General features: G+C 38.4%; 1 protein-coding gene across 1 annotated transcript in view; it reads right to left on the bottom strand.

The window, feature by feature from the left end:
• The window catches only part of Dach2 (dachshund family transcription factor 2), a 274,883-nt gene that overhangs the window by 75,536 nt on the left and 185,168 nt on the right, over window positions 1–14,179 (bottom strand). The gene's annotated exons all lie outside the window — the stretch shown is intronic.

The following is a 14,179-nucleotide window of genomic DNA, read 5'->3' as shown; positions in this document are numbered from 1 at the left end:
GTGTAATAAAATTTCACTGTGTAGACATATCACATTTTTATTATCCATTTATCACTTGATATATACCAAGGCTGTTTCCATTTCCTAGCTATTGTGAATAGATCACCAATAAACATGAATCTGTGAGTATCTCAGTAGTGGAATATAGTTCTTTGGGTATACCAGGTGTGGAAAATTTGTAGTGGTAGTTCTATTCCCAGCTTTTAAATAAATATCCACAAAGATTTCCAAAGTTGTTGCACCAGATTGTATATGTGAATCCTAGATTCAAATATTTAAGTTTGTGTGTTCAATTTAGGGTCCCTATAAAAACCAGAAATCTAGAAAGAGGTCATTAGTAGGTGATTGCCTAAAAGTAGGAGATAATACAGTATAGGTAAAATGAAATTAGAGAGAGGGAATACTATGAGCAGAAAGATTTAAGCAGGGACTGAATAGGTAAATAAGGGAGGTAAAGGGGTTTGGGAAGGCTACTAAAATGATAGCAGTATACACAAGCCATGAGGAAGCTGACTGTTTTATAAATAATTTAAAAAGCAAGGTATATTAAAAATGAGTTAAATATACCTTGCCCAACCTAAAAAACTCCTTTAAATCATGGGTCATTCCGAGCTGCTGCTGAGGACCATGTCTGGGTATGTGGTCTTACCACAATCAGTGTTTGTGTTGAAGTCTATGGCACATGTTGCCACCATGGGCCACATGGAGGCTCCAGGGTTTTGGGCTAAAACCTGAGGCATTAAAGAAGTCTTGAGACCATGTTACAGCCAGAGCCATACAGACCTCAGTGGCCTGCACTGCTATCTGATGCCATGGTGACATATGGGCCAGAGTTGCAGCTGAGGGCCATGTTTGGGTGCATGGCCCTACTACAGCCAAGGTCTGTGTTGATGTCTGAGGTTCCTCTTACAACTGAAGGTCATGTGGATGCCCAGGATCTGGGGCCATGTTAGTGTCTGAGGGCCATACTGTCACTGGGACTGTGCCAATCTAAAAGCCTGAACTGTCACCTAGGGCAATGGTGACATTCAGACCTGGCTGCTACTGAGGACCATGTCTTGGTCAGTGGTCCTACTGCAGCTTGGGTCTGTGTTGAAGTCCGAGGTCCTTGTTGCCACCAAAGGTTACATGGAAACCTGGGGTCAGGCTGCAACCTTGCCTTGTTGGTGTCCAGGAACCATGCCACCACTAGAGCCATTATGATCTGAGTGTCCTGTGCTTTCATCTGAAGTCAGGATGTCATCTGGGCCCAAGCTGGTGTTGACAGCCATATCTCAGTCCATGGTCCTGTTACAGCTGGGGTCTGTCTGTGTTGATGCCTGTGGCTTGTGTCACCTCAGGGGATCATAGGAACCATGTATGATGAAATCAGAGGGCCATGCTGAACCTACCTGACCTTTGCTGGCCCTGGGATAGGTGTCTCTGCCCCTCTCTGGACACTCCAGCAAGAGAGTTAGTCTGATCTTCATGGGTGAGCTGACTCCTGAACTCGGGAAATGTTCACCATGGGCAAGGGATAACTGACAGTGATGGCATGGGTGTAGGGGAGCGGGCTCTGCCCCTTGCCCAAGGGCAGCAGCCCCAGTGGCCTGAACTTAACAGCTCAACCACCACCCAGGCCCACAACCAGGCCTTAGGTTGGCCCAACCTAACATCTACCCTATCTAGGACCTGCTGGAGCTCATTAAAGGACTGAGTATGTGGAAGGAGACCCACAGAATCTCTATGACTCAGGACTGCCATGGGATATCTGAGAGGAGTTTTAGTGAGGATACAGTGATGATGCTGATGGTGTACCAGAAACCAGAAGCCTTGCATCAGACCAATGACTCATTGCAATAAACATTTGCTAGTAAAGTTGATTGGACAAAAAGGTGTACTGTGTGACACACCATGGCTCTGAATGCCACCAGGATGAATGAAGAGGTGTTGGCAAGGTGGAAAAGATGGAGGAGCAAAGAGATTTTTCTTGGTTGCAGGGTGTTAAGAAACCATGCTGGATCTTATTTGGAAGCATCCTTCTGCTAGCTAGCTTTGATAGTGCTGGAAGCTGCTATTCAGACTGCTGGGAGAGAAAATACATCAACAGCCTTACCTAGCTGGGAACCTTATTAACTACAGTACTAACCTGCCACCTGCCACAAAAGATGTGCCCACATATGCAATAGTGGGATAACTCTTATAGGAATAACTATTTGCTTGGTGATTGAATTTGAGACACAATGAAGCTATGAGAATCTATATCTAGTACTATAAATCTGCTCAAAAGACCACAATCAGGATGTAGGTTCCAAGTTAGAACTTAATTCTATTGATAGATAAACTGACAGCACTGAGCTACTCTCTAAATATACGTGTTTGCCCATAGACAATCATCACTCTCAGCTTTAATCAGAGAAGCCTTTCTTTACAGGTAAATGCAGTAAATAAAGAAAACCTTACCCAGTACATTATGAGCATTAAAGGAGGTAGAAACATATGAATAAAAAAGTCACAGAACAATTATCTTTTTTTGCAGATAGATCTAATAAGTAAAATGGCAGTTTATAAGATCAATGTTAGATTAACATTTTTCATATTATAATAAAAAGTAAGTTTGATACTTGAAAATAGAATACCATATATACCTATTCAAAAATAATGTGAATGCATGTTTTTGCATTCAGAAAGAAATCAGTGAAAATCTTAAAAATAAAATGAGTGTGCATGGATTATTACATAATACAGTAAAGATATCATCTCTAAACTTATCTATAGATTTTATGTAATTCTTATCAACATGCCAGAGAGAAATTTTGTGGATATGCTATTAAAATATACAGAAATGCCTAAATTTCATAATTCCATAACAGTATTGAAAAATAAGAATAAAATAGAAATAAATAATACCTAGATGCCATGGTTAATCTTCATTGTCAAATTGACTGGAATTTGGAATCACCTAGGATATATTTAACTGGCCATGCTGTAAAGGTGCATCCAGAGAGGTTTTATGAGGATAAAATTAAATTATCTTGACTGTAATGATAGAAGGCTGGCATTGTTACATGGGTAAATAGAGAAGAACACCAAGCAATGAATATAGATTACTTATTTTAAATAAATGTATGAATTCATCCTCCAATGTAAGAACATTGATGTTTTTAACAAGTGATTGTGGAATTAAAAAAATCACCCAAACATGTAAACACCCATCACATTTCAGAAGAGAGTCTTAAAATGGTAAAACTGAAATACATGAAGAAAAAAAATCACATGAAAACATCTTCAGGATCAATGGCCAGGAAAAATAAAGTTTAGAATTGACAGTAAAAGTATTACAAAAGAATAAAGGTGAGTAAATTGAATTTCATGAAATAAGTCCACCCTTTAAAAGGAAAACATACTTTCAAATTTCATATCTGACACAGGACTCATGTAAAGAACTCTGGCAGTTAGGGTATGGTGTTACAAGTCCAAGCAGTAAGGAGGCTGAGTCAGCAGGAACAGCCTCTTCTACATAGTGAGACTGTTTCAAAAACAAAGCAATGGACAAAACCTAGAAATTCTCAGTATTTAACACTAAGAAAACAATCTAATTAGAAAATGGGCAAAGTAAGAAACAGTTCAAGAAAGCTAATAGACACACAAGAGGTCCCATAGTACTAATCATCAGGGAAATGAAACTGGGCCTACAATCAGAATCACTGTACACTCGTTGAGTACAGTTGCATGTAAAAATAAACTAGTGGCAACACAAAATACTGGCAAGGATGTGGAGGAAATACAATATCCATATATTTGTGATGGGAATATAATATGATCCAGACACTATAGAAAGTAGTTCTTAAGTTTGACTCAACATTTACAATCTTAACTATTTGTTCCTGAGAAATGAATGTAGAACACACAAAACTGTCTCTGAATGATTAGAGAAGCTTCATTTATAATTGCCCCAAATCTAGAAACAATTTTATATCCTTCAATGAATATGTGGATCAGTGGGATCACACTATTGCACTTGCAGAATCACAAAAACATAAAGGTAGAAGAAATGTATAGAGTACACTGGGCATATATCAGGGGAATCAGACTGAGAGAATAATTGCTAATCTCTTAAAATAACATGTTGTATGGCTGCACTTACAGATGAAATTCCAAATGAGAAAATTATAAAGATGGATAACAGAATAGTGGTGTACAAAAATTATAGATTATGGGGCTGGAGACATGGCTCAGAGGATAAGATCACTGACTGCTCTTCCAGAGGTCCTGAGTTCAATTCCCAGCAACCACATGGTGGCTCACAACCATCTATAACGAGATCTGATGCTCTCTTCTGGCCTGCAGTCATACATGCTCTATACATAATAAATAAATAAATCTTTAAAAAAAATTAGAGATTATGTAAGGAAAAAGAAGTACGACCCCAAAAATAATGGGAAAAATACCTATGATGTTATAGAATAACCTTATATTTAATCATGACATTACTATACAAACCTACATGTAATAATTACATAAAACAATATATGGACAGGAAAGAATACAAGTAAAACTGGAAAATTCTGAGAAAAACCTATGAAACAAAACTAAGTCTCCTGACTTTAATAATGAGCCACAGTAATAGAGGTTATTGAGATTGGGAATATTTGACAAAGAGAATATGTTTTGTTTTTGTAACATATTCTGTGAATATATAATTGTTTATATATAAAAATAGAGATGGTGGTATGTAAACAAGATCCAAGATACTATGTTTATTTTAGTTTAGACTTACTTAGTATAAAATGTACAAAAATTTTGTGTACAAAATAATGTCTGATCCTGCCTCAGACTTCCCTTCTGGACCAGAGGTGAGTGTCCAGGCTCAGCCTAGACCCCATCCTGGGCACCAGCCACTCTGGGGAAGACCTGCCCAACTTGGCCCCAGGTTATGGCCACCTGAGCAGGTTCCTTTCTAGCCCTACCGGGAAGGCTCCCCTTCTCCAAGACCCCTGGCAGACCCTGCAATCTCCATGCCCTGCCCTTATGCCCATCTGCTCAAGACGCCAGCCACTTCCTGAGACTTAGAGACCGGACCCCAGCTCCCATCCTGCCCCGGATTTCCCTTCTGGACCAGAGAGAGCTCCCATCCTGCCCCAGACTTCCTTCTGGACAAGAGCGCCCATCCTGCCCGGACTTCCTGCCTGGACAAGAGCTCCCATCCTGCCCCAGACTTCCTGTCTGGACAAGTGCTTCCATCCTGCCTCGGAGTTCCCATTTGGACAAGAGAGCTCCCATCTGGACAAGAGAGAGAGACTTCTTGAACCTGTCAGCTCTTTCTGAACCAAGTACACTGGTAAGACCAAGAACAAACCACAAGGAGATGGGCAGCCGTCAAGGCAGAAGTACATACAACAAAATGAAGAGCAATACAGCATCACCAGAACCTAGCCTGCCTCCAACATCTAGACCTGAACATCAAAAATTGGAAGAAGCAGAGGAAAACAGCCTTATGAATAACATCATGAAGAAGGTAGAGGCTTGTGTAGAGGAAAAGACAAAAAATGGGAAGAACGCTATAAAAAACTAGAGGAAAGGACAAATAAAGTAGAAGAAAACAATAAAATCCTGGAAGAAAACAATAAAGCACTGAAAGAAAATCATGAAAAAGCAATGAAACAAATGAAGGAAACAGTCGAAGACATGAAAATGGAAATAGAAAAAATGAAGAAGACAAAAACAGAGGGAATGCTGCAAATAGAAAATCTGAGTAAATGAACGGGAACTTCAGATGCAAGTATAACCAACAGAAAGCAGGAGATGGAAGAGACGATCTCTGGCATTGAAGATACAGTAGAAGAAACAGATTCATCAGTCAAAGAAAACACTAAAGCCAACAAAATCATGAACCAAAATGTCCAAGAAATTTGGGACACCATGAAAAGACGAAACATACAAATAATGGGGATAGAAGAAGGAGAAGAATACCAACTCAAGGCACAGAAAATATATTCAACAAGATCATGGAAGAAAACTTTCCTAACTTAAAGAAGGAAATGCCTATGATGATAAAAGAAGCCTATAGAACACCAAACAGACGAGACCCCCCAAAAAGTCCCCTTGCCACATAATAATTAAACTACTAAACATACAGAATAAAGAAAGAATATTAAGAGCAGCAAAGAAAAAAGGCCAAGAAACTTAGAAAGGCAAACCCATCAGAATAACACCCGATTTCTCAATGGAGACCTTGAAAGACAGAAGGACATGGGCAGATGTAATGCAGACACTAAGAGACCATGGATGCCAGTCTAGACTAATACACCCAGCAAAACTTTCAATCACCACAGACGGGGTGAACAAGACATTCCAAGACAAGGCCAGATTTAAACAATACTTATCCACAAACCCAGCCCTACAGAAATCACTAGAAGGAAAAATCCAACCTAAGGAAGTCAGATACATCCATAAAAACACAGGCAATAGATAAAGCCACAGCAGTAAACCCCAAAGAAGAGAAATATACACACACTACCACCAAAAATAACAGGGATGAACAATCTCTGGTCGTTAATATCCCTTAATATCAATGGAATTAATTCACCTATAAAATGACATAGGCTTACAGAATGAATAAGAAAGCAGGACCCATCTTTCTGCTGCATACAAGAAACACATCTCAAACTCAAAGACAGACACTACCTAAGAATAAAAAGCTGGGAAAAGACTTTCCAATCAAATGGTCTTAAGAAACAACCGGGAGCCGGGTGGTGGTGGCGCATGCCTTTAATCCCAGCACTCGGGAGGCAGAGGCAGGCAGATCTCTGTGAGTTCGAGGCCAGCCTGGGCTACCAAGTGAGTCCCAGGAAAGGCGCAAAGCTACACAGAGAAACCCTGTCTCGAAAAATAAAAAAAAAAAAAAAAAAAAAAAGAAACAACCGGGGGTAGCCATCCTGATATCCAACAAAATAGACTTCAAACTAAAATCAATCAAAAGAGATCAAGAAGGGCATTACATACACATCACAGGAAAGATCCACCAAGATCAAGTTTCAATTCTGAACATTTATGCCCCAAACACAAGGGCACCCACATATGTAAAAGAAACATTACTAAAGCTTAAACCACATATTAAACCACACACATTAATAATGGGAGATTTCAGCACCCCATTTTCACCACTGGACAGATCTCACAAATCGAAACTTAACAGAGAAATAAAGGACTTAACTGATTTCATGACCCAATTGGACTTAATAGATATCTACAGAACATTCCATCCTATCAAGAAAGAATATACCTTCTTCTCAGCACCCCATGGAACTTTCTCTAAAATCGACCACATACTTGGCCACAAAGCAAATCTCAACAGATACACAACAATTGGAATAACCTCCTGCGTTCTATCAAACCACCATGGTTTAAAGTTAGATTTCAACAACAACAAAAACTACAGAAAACCTACAATCTCATGGAAACTGAATAATGATTAACTAAATCACCAATGGGTTAAAGAAGAAATAAAGAAAGAAATTAAAGACTTCCTAGAGATGAATGAAAATGAAGATACCACATACCCAAACTTATAGGACACTATGAAAGCAGTGCTATGAGGGAAATTCATAGCACTAAATGCCCACATAAAGAAGTTGGAGAAATCTCATACTAGTGACTTAACAGCACACCTGAAAGCTCTAGAACAAGAAGAAGCAAAGTCTCCCAGGAAGAATAGATGCCAGGAAATTATCAAAGTGAGAAATCAATAAAATAGAAACTAAGAGAACAATACAAAAAATTAATGAAACAAAGAGTTGGTTCTTTGAGAAAATCAACAAGATAGACAAGCCCTTATCCAAACTAACCAAAACACACAGAGAGACCATCCAAATCAACAAATTCAGAAATGAAAAGGGGGACATAACAACAGACATTGAGGAAATCCAGAGAATCATCAGGTCATACTTCAAAAACCTCTACTCCACAAAACTGGAAAACCTAAAAGAAATGGACATTTTTCTGGATAGGTACCACATACCTAAGTTAAATCAAGACCAGATAAACTATTTAAATAGCCCAATAACCCCTAAGGAAATAGAAACAGTCATTAAAAGTCTTCCAAGCAAAAAAAGCCCAGGACCAGATGGTTTTCAGCACAGAATTCTACCAGATCTTCAAAAAAGAGTTAATACCAATACTCTCTATATTGTTCCACACAATAGAAACAGAAGGAACATTACCAAACTCCTTCTATGAGGCTACAATTACCTTGATTCTTAAACCAAACAAAGATACAACAAAGAAAGAGAACTACAGTCCGATCTCCCTCATGAACATTGGTGCAAAAATACTCAACAAAATACTGGCAAACAGACTCCAAGAACACATCAAAATAATTATCCACCATGATCAAGTTGGCTTCATCCCAGGGATGCAAGAGCGGTTCAACATATTAAAGTCTGTCAGTGTAATACACCATATAAACAAACTCAAAGAAAAAAACCCATATGATTATCTCACTAGATGCAGAAAAGGCATTTGACAAAATCCAACACCCCTTCATGATAAAAGTCTTGGAGCAATCAGGAATACAGGGAACCTACCTAAACATAATAAAGGCAATTTATAGCAAGCCAATAGCCAACATCAGATTAAATGGAGAGAAACTCAAAGCAATTCCACTAAAATCAGGAATGAGGCAAGGTTGTCTGCTCTCCCCATACTTATTCAATATAGTACTTGAAGTTCTAGCCAGAGCAATAAGACAACATAAGGAGATTAAGGGGATACAAATTGGAAAGGAAGAAGTCAAGCTTTCCCTATTTGCAGATGACATGATAGTATACTTGAGTGACCCCAAAGATTCAACCAAGGAACTGATACAGCTTATAAACACCTTCAACAACAGAGCAGGATACAAGATCAACTAAAAAAATCAGTAGCCCTCATATATACAACTGACGAATAGGATGAGAAGGAAATCAGAGATACATCACCCTTTACAATAGCCACAAATGACATAAAATACCTTGGGGTAACACTAACCAAGCAAGTGAAGGACCTATATGACAAAAACTTTAAGTCCCTGAAAAAAGAAATTGAAGAAGATGTCAGAAAATGGAAAGATCTCCCATGCTCATGGATAGGCAGGACCAATAGAATAAAAATGGCAATTTTACCAAAAGCAATGTACAGATTCATGAAATCCCCATCAAAATACCAACACAATACTTCACAGACCTGGAAAGAATAATACTCAACTTCATATGGAAAAACAAAAACCCAGGATAGCCAAAAGAATCCTGTACAATAAAACAACCTCTGGAGACATCACAATCCCTGAATTCAAGCTCTACTATAGAGCTACAATAATAAAAACAGCTTGGTAGTGGCATAAAAACCAGTATGTGGACCAATGGAATCGAATTGAAGACCCTGACATTAATCTGCACACCTATGAACACAAAATTTTTGACAAAGAAGCCAAAAGTGTACAATGGGAAAAAGAAAGCATCTTCAGCAAATGGTACTGGCATAACTGGATATCAGCATGTAGAAGGCTGCAAATAGATCCATATCTATCACTGTGCACAAAACTTAAGTCCAAGTGGATCAAGGACCTCAACATAAATCCAGCTACTCTGAACCTGCTAGAAGAGAAAGTAGGAAGTCGTCTTGAACGCATTGGCACAGGAGATCACTTCCTAAATATAACACCAGTAGTATAGACACTGAGAGAAACAATCAATCAATGGGACCTCTTGAAACTGAGAAGCTTTTGTATAGCAAAGGATACGGTCACAAAGGCAAAGTGACAGCCTACAGAATGGGAAATTTCTTCATCAACTCCACATCTGACAGGACTGATATCCAGAATATATAAGGAACTCAAGAAATTAGACATCAAAATGCCCAACAGTCCAGTTAAGAAATGGGCTATAGAACTAAACAAAGAAATCTCAACAGAGGAAACACAAATGGCTGAAAGACATTTAAGGAATTGCTCAGCATCCCTAATTATCAGGGAAGTGCAGATCAAAACAACTCTGAGATACCACCTTACGCCTGTCAGAATGGCTAAGATCAAAAACACTGAAGACATCATATGTTGGAGAGGATGTGGAGCTAGGGAACTCTCCTCCACTGCTGGTGGGAATGCAAGGTTGTACAACCACTTTGGAAATCAATATGGTGCTTTCTTAGAAAATTGGGAATCAGCCGGGCGGTGGTGGCGCAGGCCTTTAGTCCCCGCACTCGGGAGGCAGAGCCAGGCGGATCTCTGTGAGTTCGAGGCCAGCCTGGGCTACCAAGTGAGTCCCAGGGAAGGCGCAAAGCTACACAGAGAAACCCTGTCTCGAAAAAACCAAAAAAAAAAAAAAAAAAGAAAAGAAAAAGAAAACTGGGAATCAATCTCCCCCGAGATGCAGCTATACCACTCTTGGGCATATACCCAAGAAATGCTCAATCAAACAAGTGCACTTGCTCAACTCTGTTCATATCAGCATTGTTTGTAAGATCCAGAACCTGGAAACAACCTAGATGCCCTTCAACTGAAGAGTGGATAAATAAAATGTGGTACATATACACAATGGAATACTACTCAGCAGAGAAAAACAATGACATCAATGAGGTTTGCAAGCAAATGGATGGATCTAGAAAAAATCATCCTGAGTGAGGTAACCCAGACTCAGAAAGACAAATATGGTATGTACTCACTCATAGGAGGATACTAGATGTTGAACAAGGATGATCAGACTGCTGCTCACATCACCAGGGAAGCTGCCTGTAAAGCAGGACCCCAAGAAAGACATGGTGATCACCAACTGACAGAGATGGATGAGATCTACATGAACAGCCTGGACATGAGTGGGGGAAATGAAGGGCAAGTGTCGAGGGAAAGAGAGCTTGGGGGAGCGGGAGATTCCAGCTGGATCAAGAACAGAGAGGGAGAACAGGGAATGGGAGACCATTTTAAATGAAGGCAGCATGAGAGTGGGAAGAAGCAAAGTGCTAGAGAGGCCCACAGAAATCCACGAAGATACCCCCACAATACACTGCTGGCAATGGTTGACAGCCCGAACTGACCTGCTCTGGTGATGGGATGGCCAAACACCCTAATTGTCATGCTAGAGACCCCATCCAATGACTGAGGGAACCAAATGCAGAGATCCTTGGCTAGGCCACAAGTGGAGCTCCAGGAGTCCAATCAGCGAGAAAGGGGAGGGTTTATATGAGTGAAAATTGTTGAGATCAAATTGTTGGATAAAGCACAGGGACAAATAGCCAGATGAATGGAAATGCATGAACCATGAACCAGTGACTGGGGGATGCCCAAATGGATCAGGCCCTCTGAATGGGTGAGACTGTCAATTGGCTTGATCTGTTTGGGAGGCATCTAGGCAGTGGTACCAGGTCCTGGGCTTATTGCATGAGTTGGCTGTTTGAAACCTGGGGCTTATGCAGGGTGGCTTGGCTCGGCCTGGGAGGGGGGAACTGGACCTGCCTGGACTGAGTCTACCAGGTCGATCTCAGTCCTCGGGGGAGGCTTTGCCCTGGAGGAGGTGGGAATGAAGGGTGGGCTGGGGTAGGGGCTAGGGGGAGAACGGGGGAATCCGTGGCTGATATGTAGAACTGAATGGTATTGTAAAATAAAATTAAATTAAATTAAAAAAAATATTGAAGCTAAAAAATGTCTTTTCTTGCTCTTTCGTTTCTACTATATATATTTTTATTGATATTATGATCACAGTTTCTCCTCTCCAAGCCTGCTGTTTTTTTTTTTTTTTTTTTTTGGTTTTTCGAGACAGGGTTTCTCTGCGTAGCTTTGCGCCTTTCCTGGAGCTCACTTGGTAGCCCAGGCTGGCCTCGAACTCACAGCGATCCGCCTGCCTCTGCCTCCCGAATGCTGGGATTAAAGGCGTGCGCCACCACCGCCCGGCAACCTGCTGTTTTTTATTAACTGAAGTTTTTATGAAGATTATTTACAAAGTTAAATTTTCCTTGATTCAATACATTAGTTTCTCTTAGAACAAAATTAGAATCTATAGAATTTACATTTGTAATTTTAAGCAGGATTAATAATTATTTCAAACATCTGTATAGTTTAAAGTGTTACTCCTTTTAAATATTAGTTCACTACCTAAAGCTATTGTAATTATTCCACACAAAATAGTTATTTTGGTTAGTTTACAATACCACTACTTTTTAAATATTTAGTGTACTACCTAAGACTACTTAGAGAATAAAGGTTAACATCAAATTATTGTATTGCAAATTTATTGTTATTTGTTCTTATTTGAGTAAATAGAAATACGTTATTTTTCTAAATAAAATACAACTTTGATTATTATATTCTAATCATTTTAATGTACTAGATTTTCGTAGGTACTACTCTATGAATTGATTCAAAAGCTGTTTTAGTGGGCTGATGTTTGGGAATATGTGACATATTTATTTTCCCACTATTTCTACATGTGACCAGACTTCCTATCAGTGTGTTAGGAGAATGTTATTATACCGCATAGAACTCCAAAGAGTTTTTTGTAATTTTGCTCCATGTTTCATAGTTTAAATAATCTGCAGAGTTTTTACAATCACCACTAAAATCTGTCTTGATGAGCACTGAACGTTAAAATATTATGTAATACAATATAAATGGACCAAATAGAAGTGAATATTAGTTCATATTTTCCAATTGTCCAACAGTTTAAGAATATATCAAAGCATTAATGCTGTGAAGAAAAGAATTTTTGTGTTTATTTTTAAATTAAAAACCCTCCAGTTTTTTTTTTTTTTTTTTTTTTTTTTGTCTAAGGAGTCTTAGAGGTGAAAAGATGATGAAGTCACCACCAAAGGGACCATGTGGCACAATATCATAATAGGCAATTGACTTGGTTAATTTATTTGGCAAAGTCTATAGAAAGATAAAATCAAACTCTCAATTTCAATGACTAGTCAGTTTAGTTAGAACATTTTATTCAAACAAAAAAATGTCAGGTTGGTAAGTCATTTTGGATACAGTCTGAATGGATTTTTCTGTCAGGAAATCCTAGAATGCATAAACTTTTACATGCTCACATATTAAAGTCCCATGCAAAATTCAAGTTATCATTTGAGGCATTTATTATAATAGCAATCACACAGCTTTGCCAGGTGCAGAAATCAGTAGGCTACATGAAAAATAGCAGCATTTCTTCATTTTTGGAATTTTGTTAATAATGGCAATGTTGGCATTTTATAGTTTCCAGAGCTATAAATCATCTATAAAAACATGATGATATTCAAAGCAGATGTGAAAGCATATGTTTGTTACAGTTGTATAAACTGCTTACTTGTCATACTTAATAAATGTTAAGACATACACAGTAACTTGTTCCCTTTCAGTAACTGAAGTCTATTTGAGAAGAATACATTTGCCTTACTATCTCAAATACAATGAGTAGAAGTTGAAATGAAAAGTCATTTTTTAAGGAAAACCTTCCATTATAATTTGAATGTAGTTTAACATGCTAGCTACTGTCTATTCTTGTCCTCATCAGTATATGATCAAACTATTTGTGCCATTCCAAAGCAATAGATAAGGAAATACATTTAACTATGTGTTTTATGAAAATAAGTTAATGTGCCTATATCCTCATGTTCCAGCAGTATACAAAGAGCTCTATCTTGTTAGCTAGAATTTCATTACCTGAATAAGAGTTAAAGCACTCTAATATACCGAACCTGACTTGTTACAGCCTGACAAGTATTCTGTAATCAATCATATGCACAGTAGAGTCCCAAAGGGTATAGTCTTTCAGTGTCTGGCTAAGAAAATACTAAACATGTGGCAAGGAAACCAACCATGGATCAATGAAATTAAAATCATACACTTTTCCAAATTAAAGCTAAAATGCTCATCTAGGTAATAATGAAGCAAGTTAAGTCTCCAGAAGAAAGAGAGAATTGTCCATTAACTATTCATCATACCGAATCTTATTTTCTGAATAATATGGACATTTTAATAGAGATAGAATATATATCCTTCTATAAAGTAAAAACAGATCATTTAGTAATCTTATATAAAAGTGTGAGTTACTATTCAACTCAGTATGTCAGCAATAATGCATAGCTTATAACAAATGATTATATATCCTCCTATATTTTTATGTTTTTAGCTTTCAGTTCCAGGGAGAACCACTTTAAATTGTTCTACTCCCTATCCTCTACAAAGATATAG

The sequence above is a fragment of the Peromyscus leucopus genome, chromosome X (genome assembly GCF_004664715.2).
Source record: "Peromyscus leucopus breed LL Stock chromosome X, UCI_PerLeu_2.1, whole genome shotgun sequence".
NCBI classification, from domain to species: domain Eukaryota; kingdom Metazoa; phylum Chordata; class Mammalia; order Rodentia; family Cricetidae; genus Peromyscus; species Peromyscus leucopus.
Note: the sequence above shows the minus strand (reverse complement) of the source record. Positions and strands in the feature narration are given on the sequence as shown.